The sequence below is a fragment of the Castanea sativa genome, chromosome 12, assembly GCF_040712315.1.
Source record: "Castanea sativa cultivar Marrone di Chiusa Pesio chromosome 12, ASM4071231v1".
Lineage (NCBI taxonomy): Eukaryota > Viridiplantae > Streptophyta > Magnoliopsida > Fagales > Fagaceae > Castanea > Castanea sativa.
The window spans coordinates 48,746,564-48,753,383 of NC_134024.1; the positions used below are offsets into that span (position 1 = coordinate 48,746,564).

General features: G+C 31.2%; 1 pseudogene; it reads right to left on the reverse strand.

Moving 5' to 3' along the window:
- The window catches only part of LOC142619068 (TMV resistance protein N-like), a 66,245-nt pseudogene extending 60,248 nt beyond the window's left edge, over window positions 1–5,997 (reverse strand).
- Between the last annotated feature and the right edge of the window lie 823 nt (window positions 5,998–6,820).

The window sequence follows — 6,820 nt, forward strand, 5'->3', positions numbered from 1 at the left end:
GAGACCTTAAATTGAATGTGATGTCTTAGCGTTGTTAATAACATGTCACCGTAGTCTTCATTGTTAATCAATTTAACACAATTGAGAAGACAGAGGTCCGAATAAGGACCATCTTCAGGTCTTAATGGTAATATTTCTAGTGAGGTACAACCATCTGCATCAATATCCACAATATTTAATGGAGACTTTGGCAAAGATCGAAGATGTGTGCAACCACACAGAAGAAGTTTCTTCATATTAGATAGTCGAGAGGTACTCTCAGGAAGGAAAACAAAATTATTTCCCCTAAGATCTAATTGTGTTAAAGAGGACAAACAACCAAGACCATCAGGGATTGCATGAAGATTGCAATAACTTAGATTCAATTCGGTCAAAGACCATAAATCAGAAAGAGAACGCCCTAACATGCCCGCAGGATATTCTACTCTTCTTTTTCGCATCAAAGGAAAACTGATGAGTTTATTTGACGATATAGATGATAAGCCTTCACATCCTCGAAGAGATAGTGCTTTTAGATTTTTTAAGAGAACAAACGAAGAAGGTATTTCTGTTATAGCAGTTTCACTCACATCTAGCTCCTCAAGACCTTTGATATTTCCCAAATTCTCTGGTAGTTCATTAATTTTTGAGCAGCTAGACAAAGTGAGAATTTTTAGAGACATCAAATAACAACAAACAATTGGAAGACTTGAAAGGTTTTTGCAGTCTCTTAGATCTAATTTAGTAAGGCCAGTTAAATGCTCCATTGACAACGGTAGTTCTTTTATGGCAGTCTCATTCAAATAAAGTTCCAACAAACTTGACATATTTCCCTCAACTTCTGGGAACTTCTTTAGTCTTGAACAACCAGAAAGAATAAAAATTTCAAGAGATTCCAAGTTGATCTTGGGTGGAAGGCTCTCGAGGCACTTGCAACCATTCAAATCCAATCGAATAAGCCATTTGAGATTTCCAAGAGATGCATGAATCTTAGGTAGTCTTATACAACGTTGAAGAATCAACTGCTTCAAATTTGGGACTCTACTGAAGTTCAAGGTCTTGATCAAGTTTTGAGAGTCACTGAGGTCTATAAGCTTTAACTCATCTAAAATCTGTTATAAACCAATAAATAATGGAATAAAGTCAGGCCTTAATGAAAAGGAATATAATACACATTTGCATAACTAATAATCTTACCATATTTCCTTTCCATAGTTGTTTGATGCTGCTACAATGCATTCTCAATTCAACAAGTTTGTTTGGTTGGAAATTGGTTGGTATGTAGTTTAAATGATATCTGTGCCATTCAATAACACGCAACTCATTAGAAAGATAACTGAGGCCTTCTGGAAGTTGCACCCTGCCCCTTTTGAGGTCTTTTGGAAGTTGTATAGTACCATTTATGAAATCTTCTGGAAGTTTCTCATTACCAATTTTAAGCAATCTCAAATTTTTCATCTTTGAGAAGGCTTCAGCACTCAAGTGTTCCACTTTTTGAATAGGTAGGTTTAGCATTATGCCTTCAACTACCTCTGTTCCCTAATAAACAAAAACAATGAATTTGGAATAATTGGTAAAAATTCTTAGAAAATTTTATAGTAACATATATACTTTTTGAGTTCAGGTTTATACAAGTCAACTTACAGTATTATTCTTCAATACATGAATGACATCTTTATAAGTCCACAATCTACTACGTCCACCAGGCTCTTTAGGGGATTTACGACGAACGATTTCTTGACCCATCTCTTGTAGCAAATCATGCATCCACAAAGTTCCATGGTCATCAATGGTTATGAGAGATTTGTCCATAAGAACACCAATATCGTAGTCTAGAGAATAATAAAAACTTTCCAATATATCTCTTATGTAGTCTTTGTTCTCTCCTTTGAAAAAACATGCAATATCTAGAAACAATCCCTTTTGTGAATTTGTAAGCCCATTAAAACTTATTTGAAGTATATCCATAATTTTTCTATTAGGTTCTTCTTTTAGTTTATCTAAGGCACTTTTCCATTCATTCGTTCTTTTAGCAAACAAAGAAGAACCTAAAACTTTAAGAGCTAAAGGAAGGCCTTTAGCGTAGTTCACAAAGTCCTTAGACAAATTCACATAATTTTCTTCAGGATGAGGTTTATGAAAAGCTCTCCCACAAAATAGTTGCAAAGCATTATCGTCGTTCAACAACTTGGCTGTATAAATATTATGCACACCACATCTTTTTAACAAATGGCTATCTCTACTTGTTACAATGATTCTACTCCCTGGACCAAACCAATCATGCTCTCCTGCCAATGCTTCTAGTTGTTCTTCTCCATCCACATCATCAAGAACAATAAAAACATTTTTATTACATAGTCTACTCCTTATAACATTGATTCCCTCACAAACATTCCATATATTTATTTCCCTTTCCATGAAGATCTTAGAAAGAAGTGTTTTTGTAAAGAAACTAGACCTTGATTTTTAGTTTCATCTCTAACATTAGCTATAAAGCTTCTAGCTTCAAAGTTACAAGAAATTCTTCTATAAATTTCTTGTGCAAGAGTTGTTTTGCCCATTCCGCCCATCCCACATATCCCAACAAAGCGAACACCACTCAATCCTTCATCTAAGTATGAATCTAACATTTCCTCCACACAGGAGTCCATTCCAACAAGGTCCTTAGAAAAACATGGGAGTTTGTGACTCAACTCACTAAATATCCTTCCAATGATTTTTTGGATAACTATTGATTCATGCCTGCAAAGAAAATAACAAAAAAATAATTTTGATGACATAGAGCTAGCCACATTTAGAGACAAAACATTCATCATAAACATAATCTTAGCTTTGCTTAGCCACATTAATAGTGCCTAATTATATTTAGAAATTCATTACTATGTATTATGGGGGCAATTTTAGAGCTATTTGGGGCCAAATTTGTTGCAAGGTTGTAAAGTATATGTTTACATAACTAGAATCTAGTCCTACTAGGATTAGAATAGGGTTAGTCAAGGTTATTCTACAAATATTTAAGTACTCTCTTATTAGGTGGCCCAAGTAAAAAAAAAAAAAGTAAGTAATCAATCATCATTATCAATATATAAAAACAGAGACCTCATGCGGGAGTACACAAGGTCTTGCCATGTGGTGCTCTAATTTTGCATTGAGTCATTTTTACCTCATTTTATTAAGTTTTTTTTTACTGTTACCTAATAGATCATAGTAACTTACTCTTACTGTTATATAAAATATGGGCGGCTCTTGCCAACTAGATCAAATGTTATTCTCCACAAAATGGACTACTTTTTAAAAATAGACCAAACTTTATGAAATCCCAACCACAGTTATTTCCTTACATATTATGACCCAAGTCTTACCCTTCCCACTAAATCAAAGCCAAAATTCTTACCCACTTACAAACTCTCTTTCTACTCCCCCATGTAGAGACAATATTTATAGAAAATCTCATTCTCATGAAATCATGTCTTCATTTTTTTCTTAATTTCAATTCAATATGCTTTTGTCTATTAATAATATTCTATGCAATTTATGCAGGCAAATTCTCTTCGTCATCAACCAGTGTAACAAAAATATATAAATCTTGAGATTCCTGAAGTTGTTGAAATAATTGACAAGTGCATATTTCTAAAATTTATAATAACAAAAAAGTCTAATAAATAGCATATACTATCTCAAAAATTGCCATTTACCTAATTTTTTTAAAAAACAACTCAATGATAGGAATGGTAAAAAACATGATCCTATACAAGAAATACCAAAAATACATAGAAAACAATTGTCAGAGGAGGGTTTATCTTTAAAGAATATGAAGACAATAGCAAAGATAAAATGCATTGAATAGGATCCTACGAAACAAGTTTGTTAATCATTTCAAATTATACTCATCATTTATATAAAAAAATAATACTCCATATTATTTGCACTAAAAAAAGATACATATTAACTTCAAAGTTCATTGCATGATGTGAACTGCTAGAGTTTTGTAACAATAAGCAACATTGATACAATGAGGGGTTAGCATTGTATTTTGTGCATGCTTTGTGGAAGGAATATCAAACTACAATCAGGATCATTTTGGTGAAACAAAAACAATTTTACTTATCCTAAGGTTAGAAGCACTCACATTAATTACGTACTCTCCAAATATATATATATATATATATATATATATAATATTCATCTCTACTATATATACAATTGCAAACTACTTCAGATATAGGATTCAAATTTAAGTTTTTTATGCAATTGACAAAACAATTTTTGTGATATTTGATCGAGATGCTGAGAAAATCCTAAATAAATCTACAAGAGATCTTGCTGAAAAATAAAACGAGGCACAACTTATTAAAATTATTAAATTATTGTAAAATTGATAATCATGATATATATTAAATTCCTCATATACATATTGATATTGGAGAAGGAATCCCACATAATTTGAAGAAAATTTTAGGGAAAAAAAATGCATTTTTCTACTTCATTTGAATGAATTCAATCTAAATGATGGTTTTGAAAATTACACAATTGTTAAGATTTATGATACACCTTCAAATGACAATATATATACACACACACACACAATCTAATATGCTATATTAATTCTTTTATTACACTATTCCTAAATAAACAAAAAATATATAAAAACATTTACAAAAAATCCTCACATTACTAAAATTTAATATGAGTGCAAATAACTACAAAAAATGTTAGCGACAACAAATCAACAACTCCAAACTTTGTAAGATCCAGTCAAGAATCTTTCAATGCTAATTCATTAGTAATTTACACAAATGATGCAACAAAAGGAAAAAAGTGATGAAAACTTAAAAATTGAACAAATAAGGACAGACCAAACTTCAAACATTGAAGATGAAGAAACGGATGATATAACATACCCCACAACAAGCTTTACAAGTGTCACCATACCACAACAACGAAGTATTGATGAAAAAAAAAACAAGATTTCGTAAAAAAGCTCTTTATTATATCACACAATAAAAATCAATAATATAGAATGAATTAATATGCTTTTATCAACTTTTGTTATACAATATTACTCCAAAGTTTTTTTCTATTGCTCATTACTTGAACTGAAAAATTATAATGGATATGTGTGTATAATTTATAATTGTTACTTCTTATGATGAACTTATTACTAACAAAATTTTATAATAAATATGCTATAATATATGTACAACACTCTCCAAAAACAATTTACATAAAACATTATAATATTATCCGTGCATCGTACGGGCAACTTTCTATTAGTAAATAAATTCTGAAAAAGAAAAAAAAAGAGTTGACCATAAATAGCATTATTTCAAAGAGATTCATACCTATCCTTTAAATCCCATCCAACAAGGTTAGCAACTTTTATCAGAGCAGCTTTCCACATTTGTACATTTTCTATGTTATCCTTGAAACTCTCTTCATGTTTAGCAAAGGCTTCTCCAAAAGTCCCCTTATAATTTCGCACATCACTAGGATCTACATAGTGAAAAACAGGTAGAACTATCAATCCTGTCTTTTCCATGCACTCAACGATCTTTGTTAGTTCAATCAAGCACCACTTTGAAGAAGCATAGTCCCTTGATAGAATAATGATAGCAAACCTTGATTCTTCTATAGCTTTCAAGAGCTCTGAGGTAATAGATGTTCCTTGCTTGAGTTTTTTATTGTCCAATATGCCATTTTGTTTCAAACCAGTATATAGATGGTTTGTAAATTTTTTGCGGGTGTCTTTGCCTCTAAAACTGAGAAATACATCGTATTTCCATCTCTTGGAGGAGGAAGAAGAAGAAGAAGAAGAAGAAGAAGATGCTGATGGAAGAAGAGCCATAAAAGAAATGGATGAGCTTTGAACAGTGAGGTTAGTGTTTGTTAAATTGTAATAAGAGTGAGCAGATGGGTCAACAATTCATTTTCCATGACCATCAAGTCTTTCTTTTTTATTAGAGTTGGTGGGCAAGTGGGCAGGGCATCCCACTATAAGTAGTCGCATAAAATCTTTCTTCTTTATTTAATATTTATTGTGAAAACCAACTTTTGCTTTTTTCACTTGGACGTATGCTCCACTTGGGCAAACCTGCATATGCCTCAGGAAAATACTTGGAAGCTGTCCAAAATAAAAATAAAAGGAAAAAGAAAAATGCAGGAAAACAACAATAATGGATGGGCCACTTGCACACCAAATCTAAAATTGAACAATATCACAATTTATTAAAATTGAACAATGTTGTCACTTTGTAATTTGGGGACACTTAATTGAATAATAACATCTCTAATTTTTTTTTAAGTAATACAAATTTATTACTAACAATTTATTAACTGATATGATAATAAATATGATTGATGCATAATGAATAAGTATTTGTAAGATTATATAATCTTACAAATTACCATAAAAAAAAAATTGTGGTTTACTCTCTTTTCCTTTTTCTATCACTTGCTTCTTCTTCTTTTGTTTTCTTTGACTATCAAACTCAACTTTAGCTGCTTTTTCCCCACTAGGAAAAACCTGGAAGAAAAAAATAAAAAATAAAAAAAGAAAAAGAAAAAGAAAAGGAAACAGTCAATTTTGTATGAGGAACCACATTCACATCTTCCGTTTTTAATAGAGTTTGGAAAATCTAATGCTCTTTCGAGTCAGTTTGTAAGAACTTAGTTTCTTTAATATATGTGTTTGTTTACCCGAAAAATAAAAGATTGCACACTCAATTTCAAGATTTATTAAAGTAATTTATGTGAGTTGTAGAAGAAAAAGAAGAAGATAAATTCATATAAAAAGTTGAATAAAGTCTCCACCCTACCATTTGTAGTTAACCACTTAAAAAAG